Here is a 12,396-nt window from a genome sequence, read left to right on the forward strand (position 1 = left end):
CAGGCCCCCCGCCCACCCCCCGCCGGGCTGGGGCCGGCCTGCCCTCGAGCAGCCTGGCGTGGCGGCCTTGGGGTGGGCCCGGCCAGCCGCCCCAGGCCTCCCGCGCTCCCTCGGGCGATGGGGTGGGGTCCCAGCAGCCCCGGCCTTCCTCGCGGCCTCTGGTGGGGTCAGGGCGGCGGCGGCGGCGAGGTGCAGGCCGGGGGCTCCCGGGGTCCCTCTTGCAGCCCAGCCGCCACGTGGTGGAAGCCCACAGCGGCCACGGAAGCGTCGCCCCCACAAGACAGCAGCTGGGGCTCCCGAAAGGCGCCGGCCGGTTCCCGGCAGAGAGCCCCGGGGCCTGTGGGACAGAGCGCGCGGGGAGGGCGGCTGCTCCGGGGCTGCTCGGCGGAGGTGCTGTGGCAGGAAACGCCATGCTGGGCTTGCGGGGCATTCTTGAGCTGGGCCCGGCGGGTCACTCCCCGCTGACTGGTCTCTGCCGAGTCCCACTGGAGGGTCTGGAAGGAAAAGTGGCAGAAAGGAAGTGGCAGCAGCCTGGTACGCGCAGCTCTCAATACTGGTTTCGATGAGGCCGGAGGAAGAGGTCTGTGCCCGCACAACCATCTGTGTAGGCTGGCGTGGCGACGTTTGTGGGACCTCATGTGCATCCCCGAGTGGAAGGGCAATGCTGCTCCCAATGAACATCAGAACAGCCCTGCTGGATCGGGCCCCTCAAGGAGGCCCATCCAGTCCAGCATCCTGTTTCAGCACAGTGGCCCACCAGATGCCCCTGAGAAGCCTACAGGCAAGAGCTGAAAGGAGCAGGCCCTCTTTCCTGCGGTTGCTTCCCTGCAACTGGTACTCAGAGGCATCCTGCCTTTGAGGCTGGAGGCGGCTTAGAGCTCTCTGACAGTAGCCGTCGATAGACCTCTCCTCCAGGAAGTTATCCAAACCCCTCTTAAAGCCATCCAGGTTGTTGGCTGTCACCACATCTCTTGGCAGAGAACTCCACAAGTAGATGATGCGTTGTGTGAAAAAAATACTTCAACTTGTTGGTCCTAGATTTCCTGGCAATCAGTTTCATGGGATAACCCCTGGTTCTAGTGTGATTGGAGAGGGAGAAGAATTTCTCTCTATTCACTTTCTCCACCCCATGCATGATTTAATAGACCTCCATCATGTCCCTCCGCAGTCGTCTTTTTTTCTAAACTAAAAAGCCCCAGGTGTTGTAGTCTTGCCTCATAAGAAAGGCGCTCTAGGCCCCTGATCATCTTGGTTGCCCTCTTCTGCACCTTCTCCAGTTCAACAATGTCCTTTTTAAGATGTGGTGACCAGAATTGTACGCAGTACTCCAAGTGTGGTTGCACCATAGTTTTGTATAAGGGCATTATAATATTAGTAGTTTTATTTTCAGTCCCCTTCCTAATGATCCCTAGCATGGAATTGGCCTTAATAAACTACGTTCTCCAACCAAGGTTTGAAGTGAGTTGGGGATCATGGTTTATTTCGGATAAGTAGGCTAGGTTCGGACATCACAACTGATCTTGGTTTATTCTAACCTAAATCTGAAGCTGATGCTTGCAGAGGCAAGAAAGGAGAAGCATCAGAAACACAGAGCCAGACTTCAACCAAGGTTATGCATAATTTCTGGCCTGGCCTGGCTGGTCCTGCTATGTCTCAATGTGAGAACAGAAGAGAAGGGTGTGGTGAGGTTACTCAGCAATTTGGATCTCCCTGAACCTCCACCATGCTGCAAAGTTTGAGGACTTGAGGCACGAGGTTCCACATCCTTTGGTACACTGATTGCCTGGGAGAAGGCGATTTGTAAAAGCTGCTGTTTAGGGTGCCTCACGACACCTGTTATTGTCCTGCTGGCTCTCTGTTGGCAGTGCTCACACCCCTTCGGTGTCATGACATCCCCAGTTTTCCATTGTATCTTGTTGATGTCTAGAACTGAAGTGGGAGCAAGTTCAGCTGAACCCATTTTTTCTGCTCCTTAATAACTGGGTTCAGCTAAGAACATAAGAACAGCCCTGCTGGGTAAGGCCCAAGGCCGTTCTAGTCCAACATCCTGTTTCACACAGTAGATTCCACCAGATTCCCACAGGCAACAGGTGAGGGCAGGCCCTCTCACCTGCTGTTGCTCCTCTGCAACTGGTATTTAGAGGCATCATGCCTCTGAGGCTGGAGGTGGCCCACAGCCACCAGACTAGTAGCCATTGATAGACGTGTTCTCCATGAATATTAATCCTCCAGTTAATATCAGTCTGAACAAGGGTAGACTTCCAAAAGTATGCACAAGTGATGATGTGTTTTTGTCTTGCACAAAATCTCTCTGTTTTTTCAAAAGTAGATTTGTAATATTTGGGGTTTTTTGAGGCACTAGTATAGCCAAAGCTGAAGATAGCAGGGCAGCCTTGATCCCCAGCTGAAATGAAACCCAGGTGCTAGAATGACATAGCAGTTACCCCTGCTAACTGGGCAAAGAGGCACCTTTTACCGTGGTGATTCTCTTTATTTAGCAGGAGGAGAGTAACTGGCCCTCTCCACCCCCAGCACAGCATCTCTCCAGTGGCTGTTGCTGGTGTCTATCTTATGTTTCTATTTAGAATGTGAGCCCTTTGGGGATAGGGAGCCATCTTATTTGTTTGTTATTTCTCTGTGTAAACCGCCCTGAGCCATTTTTGGAAGGGCGGTATAGAAATCGAATTATTATTATTTCTTTTTACACAGTCAGACAGGTGTTATTGACTGGTTTGTTTTATCCAGACATCGAGTCCTTCCCAAGGACCTGGGATGGCTGAATTTTATTGTCAATTGTTATAGATATCGTCGCAGAATATAGGCTGTTCCCAGTAAAGCTGCTTTTTGTAATTGGCTGATGGTGATTTCTGTGGCCCCGATGGTGTTGAGGTGCTCTTCAAGGTCTTTTGGAACTGCATCCAGGGCGCCAATTATTTGCTTGCTTTCACCCCTTGTTGCCTCTTTTTGCTGCTTCCGCTGCTGTCAAAATTTAAAGCTGTAACTTCCTTGGGGCAGAGACCTGTCCAGTGTTCCCTGTGACAAGGATTCCCAGGTGGTGTTCACTGCAACTCCCATAATGCAACTGCCCTCTGTCTGAGGGAGGGCTGGATGCCTCCTTGTCTTAAGGAGGCAATAATTATTAGACTGCTTCTGAAGAAGCCTGCCTTAGATCCCTGAGAGTTAAAACAATTACAGGCCTGTCTCCAACCTCCCATGGCTGGGCAAGGTGATTAAGAAGGTGGTGGCCTCCCAGCTGCAGGTGGTCTTGGAGGAAACTGATCATCTGACCCATTTCAAACTGGCTTTCGGGCTGGCTATGGGGTGGAGACTGCCTTGGTCGGCCTGATGGATGATCTCCAATTGGCAGTTGACAGAGGAAGTGTGACTGTTGGTCCTTTTGGACCTCTCGGCGGCTTTTGATACTATCAGCCATAGTATTCTTCTGGAGCGTCTGAGGGGGTTGGGAGTTGGAGGCACTGCTCTGCAGTGGTTCCGCTCCTACCTCTCGGGCAGGTTCCAGATGGTGTCCCTTGGAGACTGCTGTTCTTCAAAATCTGAACTCTTGTATGGTGTTCCCTAGGGCTCCATATTGTATCCATTGTTGTTTAATATCTACATGAAACCGCTGGGAGAGATCATCAGGAGATTTGGTGCAGAGTGCTACCAGTATGCTGATGACACCAAATCTATTTCTTCATGTCAGCATCATCGGGAGAGGGCATAACCTCCCTAAATGCCACCCTGGAGTTGGTGATGGGCTGGATGAGGGATAACAAACTGAGACTGAATCCAGATAAGATGGAGGTATTCATTGTGCGGGGTCGGAACTCGAGAGATGATTTTGATCTGCCTGTTCTGGATGGGGTCACACTTCCCCAGAAGGAACAGGTACGCAGTCTAGGGGTCCTTCTGGATCCGAGCCTCTCCCTGGTGTCCCAGGTTGAGGTGGTGGCCAGAAGTGCCTTCTATCAGCTTCGGCTGATACGCCAGCTGCGTCCGTTTCTTGAGGTGAACGACCTCAAAAGAGTGGTACATCTGCTGGTAACCTCCAGACTGGATTGCTGTAATGCGCTCTATGTGGGGCTGCCCTTGTACGTAGTCCGGAAACTACAGTTGGTCCAGAGTGCAGCAGCCAGGCTGGTCTCTGGGTCATCTCGGAGAGACCATATAACTCCTTATTGAAGGAGCTACACTGACTGCCGATATGTTTCCGGGCCAAATACGAGGTGCTGGTTATAACCTATAAAGCCCTGAACAGTTTGGGCCCTGGGTACTTAAGGGAACGCCTTCTTCGGCATGAACTCCACCGCCCACTGAGATCTGCTGGAGAGGTCCATCGCAACTGCCACCGGCTCGTCTGGTGGCCTCTCAGGGATGGGCCTTCTCTGCTGCTGCCCCGAGGATTTGGAATACACTCCCTAGTGAAATAAGAGCCTCCCCATCTCTGACAGCTTTAAAAAAGTCTTTATAAACACATCTCTTCACCCAGGCTTTTAATTAATGTTGTTCAATGGTTTTAATGCTGCTTTAAAATATTATTTTAAATTTTTAAATTGTTGTAGTGTGTGTGTCTCCCCCCCCCATTTTTGTCTTAATGAATGTGTTTTTATTTTGTTGTTGTAAACTGCCCAGAGACGTAAGTTTTGGGCGGTATAAAAATGTTTTAATAAAATAAAATAAAATAACCTCCCTAAATGCCTGCCTGGATGAAAGGTAACAAGTTGAGTCTAAATCCAGATAAGATGGAGGTACTTATTGTGAGGGGTCGGAATTCAGGAGATGAATTTGATCTGCCGGTTCTCGATGGGGTCACGCTCCCCGGAAGGAACAGGTGCTCAGTCTGGGGGTGTTTCTGGGGGTGCTCCCTGGTGTCCCAGGTTGAGGCAGTGGCCAGAGGTGCGTTTTATCAGCTTTGGCTGATACACCAGCTGCGTCCGTTTCTTGAAATGAATGACCTCAAAACAGTGGTACATCTGGTACCCTCTAGGCAGGATTACTGCAATGCGCTCTATGTGGGGCTGCCTTTGTACATTGTCCTGAAACTGTAGAATGTTGCAGCCGGGTTTGTCTCTGTGTCATCTAGGAGAGATCATATTACTCCTGTGTTGAAGGAATTTCACTGGCTGCCGATATGTTTCTGGGCAAAATACAAGGTGTTGGTCATTACCTATAACAGCTGGGGCCCTGGGTATTAAAGAGAACACCGTCTTCACCATGAGCCCCACTGCCTGCTAAGATCATCTGGAGAGGTTTGCCTGTGGCTGCCTCAAACCCATTTGGCGGAACGGGCCTTCTCCATTGCAGCTCCTGGACTTTGGAATGCGCTCCCTGTTGAAATAAGAGCCTCCCCATCTCTTGCAACTTTTAAAGAGGCGCTGAAGATGCATTTATTCATCCAGACTTTTAATTAGATTTATAGTTTTAAATAATTTTAATACTGGGTTTTAAAAGTTTTTAATCTTTTAAATGATTTTAATTGTTAATTGATTTAATGTTTTAAATGATTTAATTGTAAACTGCCCAGAGACGCAGGTTTTGGGCGGTATTGAAATATTCTTAATCAATAAATAATAATCACCAGCCAAAGGCCATTGCAGCCGGTGCTGCTGTAGTCAACAATGTCTGTGAATCCCTGTTACAGGGCACACTGGACTTCTCTCTCCTTCTGTGTGGCTTCTTTTCCTGAAATGGATCTGTTGGGCAAAAGGGTCCAGAGCAGAAGAGAGCCTGTTACCACCTTGCATTTTAGAGCTGTGTAAATGGTAGCCGTGGAAAGCTGCTGGAAGATGGTTTGTGTCGCTAGCGTCATGAAAGGCTTTCCACGTCTCTTGTTTGACACTGCTGAGTCAACGGTGAAGAAGGGTTGATGAGCACCTATACCACTCAGAGTTCCAAATTTGCCTACTTGGCCATCAGACTAAATTTCTCCTGTATAGAACAGACATACATGTAACACAGAGCATGTCCATTGCAAGTTCTTACAAATGAAGGCTGTTAATTGCAGTGGTGATACCCCAGGGTTTCGCTGAGGGCTCAGGGGGTGTTGCTGCAGGTAGCGATTTCTCTCCAGCGAAGACCGTTTTTTTTCTTGTGGTGAATAGTCCAATAATGTGGTTCCTATGCAAACTATTGATCTCTAGAGGGCAGAGTCTAATCTTGGTTTGAGCTTGTTTTTGTGTATTCTGCTTTGGCCTCATGGTGATGACAAGTAAGACATGTGGGGCTATAGCCAGACTGCCAAGTGGAGGTTATTTTTGTGCATTCGTTTGCTGTGCGATCCTTCTTGTCTCTATGCTGGGAAATAAACATGCCTGGGCCATGTCCACATGATGTCCCTGGGTGGGGAGAGCACAGCTGACCCAGAGGAGACAGGAGCCCTTGGCAGGCAGGCAGGCTGGCTGGCTGCTGCTGGCCAGGTGCAAGTGGCTGTGTTGGAAGCAGCTGCAGAAGCAGGAGCTCCAGGCCCAGTGGGCTTTGGCAGGTGTCCCGCTGCGGCCTGCAGCCCAGAAGCCTGGCTGTGGGGACAGGGGCTGGCGGGGGTGGTAGGAAGAAAGGGGTTTCAGTGGGTTGATGTGCATGGGGGCGTTTTCACACAAAGGGTGTCCTTCCCCCCTTTGGAAGCCTGTGACGCAGCTCTAGTGCTTTTAGCTTGTGGCTGCCAGAACCTGCCAAGGGAACTGGACCGGAAGCAAGGGTGGGGGGAAGGAGAGGATTGGAGGAGCCCTCCTCGTGCTCTGCAGAAATGCAAGCCAGCAGCACTTGGAACAGGCCCAAAGAGAGGGCAGCAGAAGCTGCAGCTGCTGCTCTCCATGAACAGACTCCCCCATCCTGGTGACTGGTCTGGCAACAGTCAGTTAGGAGCACAGGAAGCCCAGCCAGACCCTTGGTCCATTGAGCTCAGTATCATCTACACAGACCGGCTGCGGCTTCTCCAGGGTTGCAGGCAGGAGTCTCTCTGCCCCATCTTGGAGATGCTGCTGGGGAGAGAACTTGGGGGGCCTTCTGCATGCATGCATGCAAGCAAGCAGGTGCTCTTCCCAGAGCGGCCCCATTATCTCCTGAGGGGAATCTCTTCCAGTGCTTGCACATGTAGTCCCTCATTCAAGTGCAAACCAGGGCAGACCCTGCTTAGCAAAGGGAGCCATTCCTGCTGGGTACCACCAGACTAGCTCTCCTCTCCCACTTCTGGGCCCAGCCTCACATGTCGGACTGGGGTGTTCTTACTTTGCAGGTCTCTTTGCAAACAGGAGGCATATGTGTTGGTCCATCTCCGAGTCCAGTTGGGCATCAGTGGAAAGTCAATGATGTCAAGTGTTTAAAATACTGGTTGTTCTTGGAAAGGGGAGATGAGGGAACCTCTGGTGCTATGTGGAGAGTTCCAAAGCAGGAAGATGAGTGAGCTTAAACGTCACCCTTTCCCTTCTAATCAATCAATCAGTAGTAGAAGGGGAAAAACCTTGGGATTTTTAACTGGCTGAATGTTGCTGATGTCTCGCTAAACTGGATGAATTCTAAAACAAAAAATAGAAGTGCTTCCCTCCCGCTCCCAAGTTCCAATTGTTTTTTGAAACAATTTCCCTTGGAAGGTTCTTGCAGTCAAATAATGGATGGATGGATGGTGCACCTTGTGTACAATTTGTGCCCCTGATGGTTCTCTTACGGTGAGCTTGTGGAACTTGGGCGATTCTGTGTGCCTGGGGCCCTGGATGCAGGCAAAGGCTGGGCACAGGCAGAGTGGACTCCCAGTTGGAGCTACTTCCCCCTTCTTGGAAGGGCCTCTCCTCATTGGGGGTACTTGGGAACCTCCTTTCTCTTTGGGATGCTAGAGCTGTTTGTTTCTGCGGCTGCCTCCCAATCCCATCCCAGGGCAGGGAGCCTGGCTTTGGAAACAGGGTTGGCTTGAAAGCTGCCCCAAGGCTGGCTGACCAGCGGGCTGCAGAAGGCTGCGGAGCCCTCCGTGGGTGCTCGTGTGGCCAGTCCACCCCAGAATGGAGGGGTTGGCGGATGGCAAGGGACAGAGTTGCAGGGCAGGAGCCCTCTGGGCTTGCTGGGATTGAAAGGACTTGCAGGTAGGGGATGTGCACGGACCGGTCCAGAGGCCCTTTCATGGTTCAAATGTCTGGCGGTTTGAGGATGGGGGAGGGTGCTTTTAAACCCCCCACTGCCGCTCTCCTTAAAAACGGTCCAGCGGGGCGGCAGCGTACCTCCTTGCCACCCTGTTGGCGTCTGGGGCTGGAAGTAACCGGAAGCGCTTGGTGCGCGTGCACACAACAGTGCCGGCGGGGTGTGTGTGTAAGAGCACCCTCCCCAGTCCTTAAAGAGATCCCCCTCGCCTTCGAACCGCCAGGCGCTGGTTCCGTGCACACCACTGCTTGCAGGCTGGCAGTGCCCCACTTGGCAGTCACAGCGGGGAAATGACTTGACTGGCAAGCCAGAGGTTGCTGGTTTGAATCCCTGCTAGTCTGTTTCCTAGACTAGGGAAAACACCGATCTTGGGCAGCGGCAGCATGATATAGGAAGATGCTGAAAGGGATCCTCTCTTACTGCACGGGAGGCGGCAGTGGTCACCCCCTCCTGTATTCTCCCAAAGACGACCACAGGGCTCTGTGGGCGCCAGGAGTCAACACCGACTGGACAGCACACTTCACTTTACCTAGAATCAGTTCTGCCCCTTTGAATTCTGCCAAGGGCTGCTGGCTGCATGTGCTCTGGTGGTGTGCTGGTTCTTGGCACAAGAGGGAATGACCTTTTGGTTGTCTTGACAACCTAGAACTCTCTTTTGGAGTGATGTCAGGAGCACAAATGTGCATTTTTGTGTTTTCACAGCAGTCTGAACAGCCCTGTAAAGAAAGACTGTTTCTGCTGCCACGTCCCAAACTTAAGATTCTTACCCAAATGGTTAAGGCTGTTATGTTTTTTACTTTTACCTGGGAATACATCTTGTTGAAGTGGATGAAGCTTACTTCCAAGTAGGCGTGTGTAGGACAGGTCTGCACGTATGCAAAGCATTGTAATGCATGAAGCGTGCCCCCTTGCACTTAGCTCACCTTGGTGACTGCCCTGGAAAGTCTCTCTCTTTCTGCCCCCCCCCCCCGCTGCCCTCGTGACGTCTGGTGAGGGTGGGCACCTTCACACTTAAAGTCAGCTGCATTTGTGCTCTGAGGCCTCCTTTTCATACTGATGATCTCTCTCTCTCTCTCTCTCTCTCTCTCTCTCTCTCTCTCTCAAATTCCTTAGGAAAAGTGTAACGGGGAACTTTGCATCAGATGGAAACTCTTCTCAAAGTGGCATATGCTGAAGGAACAAGAAGCCAGATGTCTGTCTCTCTGTGGCAAAGATCTTGTTTTTGAAACCAGCTTTGTACAAGAGGTAGGAACTGTTGCTGTCTGGATTTGTTGGGGTTGTGGGAGACTGTGGAATAACAGGCTTGGAACTTTGCTAGATACTGAAGTCCTTTTTTGCACAGGGCACAATTCATTGATGGAATTCTCTGCCATGGGATGTGGTGGTGGCCACCAGTTTGGATGGCTTAAAAGGGCTTAGACAGATTCATGGAGGACAGGTCTCGCAATGGCTACTAGTCTGGATAGCTGTAGGCTGACTCCAGACTAGATCCCTCTCCTGGTCAGTCACCAACAGATCAGATCCCATCAGTGTATACTTGAAGTTGGGGTTTTTTGCCCCAATGTGCATCACTTTGCACTTGCCAACATTGAACTGTATTTGCATTTTGTTGCTCATTCCCCCAGTTTGGAGAGATCCTTTTGGAGCTCCTCACAGTCCGTTTTGGATTTCACTACCCTAATTAATTTGGTATTGTCTGCAGATTTGGCCACCTCGCTGTTTACCCCAACTTCTAGATCATTTATGAATAAATGCCATGGCCCAGACCTCTGAGTCAGAAGTGTCAGAGGAGGAGCGGGAGGATTTGGTTGGGAGAGCAGGCTCAGAAGCACAGCAGGAGGATTTGGCTGTGAGAACAGACTCTGAAGCTGAGGTGGAACGACAGCAGGCAGGGGAATCTGGACAGCTGGCAGAGAGGAGGGCTGAGGAGACTGATCAGGAGGAAGCTGGAATTTCACCTGTGTTAAGAAGACGTCTCAAGAGAAAGGCTCAGCGGGAGACACGCAGGTGCAAGATCTCACAGGAGAGGAAATAGAAATGCTGAGTCAGGACAGCCTGATTGGCTGCTGGTTATCTTGAGCCCTATATCAAGCAAACGCTGTACCTGAGATGGTACTGTCAGCAAAGTTGCCTTCCACAGACAGTGTTCCTTGTGCTTATAATTGTTCGACCTTTCTTGTTTCAGCCTGTCCTTGTTCTGTTCCTTCCTTGCTCCTTTATTTCAGTTATTGTTCAGATATCGTAGAGGGGGGTACCTAGTTTAGTTTCAAGGGGATTTTATTTTGTTTCTACTACTTTATCTTTGAGAGTCATCCTTCGCTTTCGTTCGTGCAGCTAAGCTGCTACTTTCTTATCTACAGAATTTCTATCTTGACTTACCAAAGTGAAGCTGGATGGACCATAAATCCTGTTGGGTCAGCCGTGCCAAAATATTTACAACAATAAATTTAAAAGCACCGGTCCAAGTACAGATCCCTGGGGGACCCCACTTCTTACATTGCTCCATTGTGAAAACTCTCCATTTATACCTACCCTCTGTTTCCTTCAACCAGTTAGCAATCCACACATGTACTTGTCCCCTTATTGCACGACTCCTAAGTTTTCTCAGGAGTCTTTGATGAGGATCTTTGTCGAAAGCTTTTTGGAAGTCCAGGTATACTCTGTCAACTGGATCACACACTCATTGACACTCTCAAAGAATTCCAAAAGGCTGGTGAGGCAAGATTTACCTTTGCAGAAGCCATGTTGGTTCTCCCCTAGCAGGGCCTGTTCTTCTATGTGCTTAACAATTTTATCCTTGAGGATGCTTTCCATCAATTTTCCTGGAACGGACATTAAACTAACCGGCCTGTAATTTCCTGGATCGCCCCTGGATTCCATTTTGAAAATCGGTGTTACTTTTGCTACTTTCCAGTCCTCCGGTACAAAGCCTGATTGTAGGGTTATATATTTGTAAGTTATATATTTATTTTTGCAAGGAGGTCAGCAATTTCAAATTTGAGTTCTTTATGGACTCTTGGATGGATGCCCTCTGGCCCTGGCGATTTCCTAGTTTTCAGTTTTGCCAGACAGTTTAGAACAGGGGTTCTCAACGTTGGGTCCCCAGATGTTATTGGACTTCAGCTCCCATAACCCCTAGCCCCAGTGGCCTTTGGTTGGGGATTATGGGAGTTGAAGTCCAACAACATCTGGGGACCCAGTGTTGAGAACCCCTGGTTTAGAACATCATCTCTTGTCATTTCTATCTGACTCGGTTCTTTAGCCTCCATCCCCCAAAAGCCTGGTTCAGGAACGGGTATATGCTCAGTATCCTCTGCTGTGAAGACAGACGCAAAGAACTCAATTTAGCTTCTCTGCAACCTCCATATCTTCCTTAATTCCTTTCACTCCCTCATTGTCCAATGGTCCAACTGTCTCCCTGCTTCTGATGTATTTAAAGAAGGTTTTTTTGTTATTCCCCTTGATGCTTTTAGTTAAATGTTCCTCAGACTCTCTTTTAGTCTCCCTTATTGTCACCTTGCATTTTTTTGCCAGAGTTTGTGTTCCTTTCTTTTCATCTGGGCAGGCCTTCCCATTTTGGAAGGAAGTCGTCTGCTGCTCTGGGAGCATGAGGAAGCAACAAGCTTGTATTTCTCTCCTAAAGAGGGTATCAAGCAAGGGAACACAGCAAATCAATCAATCGCAAAGAAGACAAGAGGGGAAGGAGAAACTCATTGGGCCCGCTGCAGCTGGGCTTCTCTTATGGTGTGCCTGACCTCAAAGGTTGTGAAGGAGTTGGAGGAGGAGAATTTGGTCCAAGCTGCCTAAGCACTGCCTGGTGGGGTCAGGCTGCAGGTCCATGAAGACTTGTCTTCTGCTGCCAGCAGCAGCCGACCATCCGCCTTGGGGAGCAGAGCTTGGAGGGGGTTGGCTTTTGCCCATGCAGAAGTGTGGCTTGCCTTTGCAGCATGTCAAGGAAACTTCTGAGTTGCCCAGTCTGTGTTCCTTGTGTTCCAGGAACCTCTGCCCCATGCAGGAAGGGGCCACTGCCTCTTCTCAGGCCTCCATTGTAAGGATTGCTGCTGTCACAAGGAGCTTAGTCCTGGCTTACTGAGTCTGAGTTTGCAGCATCAAGTGTTAGCAAGAGGCTGCAATGTTCCATCTAAATTTCGGCCAGACCTTGCTGCCCTCGACCTGCCTAGAAACGGGTTCAGCCTCTGAAATAAAGCTTGCCTTTGTAAGCAACTTAGGAGGGCTTCCAGCAGTTTGACTTCTCTGGCTGGAAAGCAAAAA

The 12,396-nt window shown here is 50.1% G+C and overlaps 1 protein-coding gene across 16 annotated transcripts in view; it reads left to right on the plus strand.

The window, feature by feature from the left end:
* PPP6R2 (protein phosphatase 6 regulatory subunit 2) overlaps window positions 1-12,396 on the plus strand; it is a 155,174-nt gene that overhangs the window by 709 nt on the left and 142,069 nt on the right. For all 16 annotated transcript variants that reach the window (XR_008308880.1, XR_008308873.1, XR_008308874.1 and 13 more), the window contains exon 2: window positions 9,238-9,369. The gene's annotated coding sequence lies outside the window, so the exon portion shown is untranslated. The remainder of the gene's footprint in view (window positions 1-9,237; window positions 9,370-12,396) is intronic.

Source organism: Hemicordylus capensis, chromosome 5 (assembly GCF_027244095.1).
Source record: "Hemicordylus capensis ecotype Gifberg chromosome 5, rHemCap1.1.pri, whole genome shotgun sequence".
NCBI lineage: Eukaryota > Metazoa > Chordata > Lepidosauria > Squamata > Cordylidae > Hemicordylus > Hemicordylus capensis.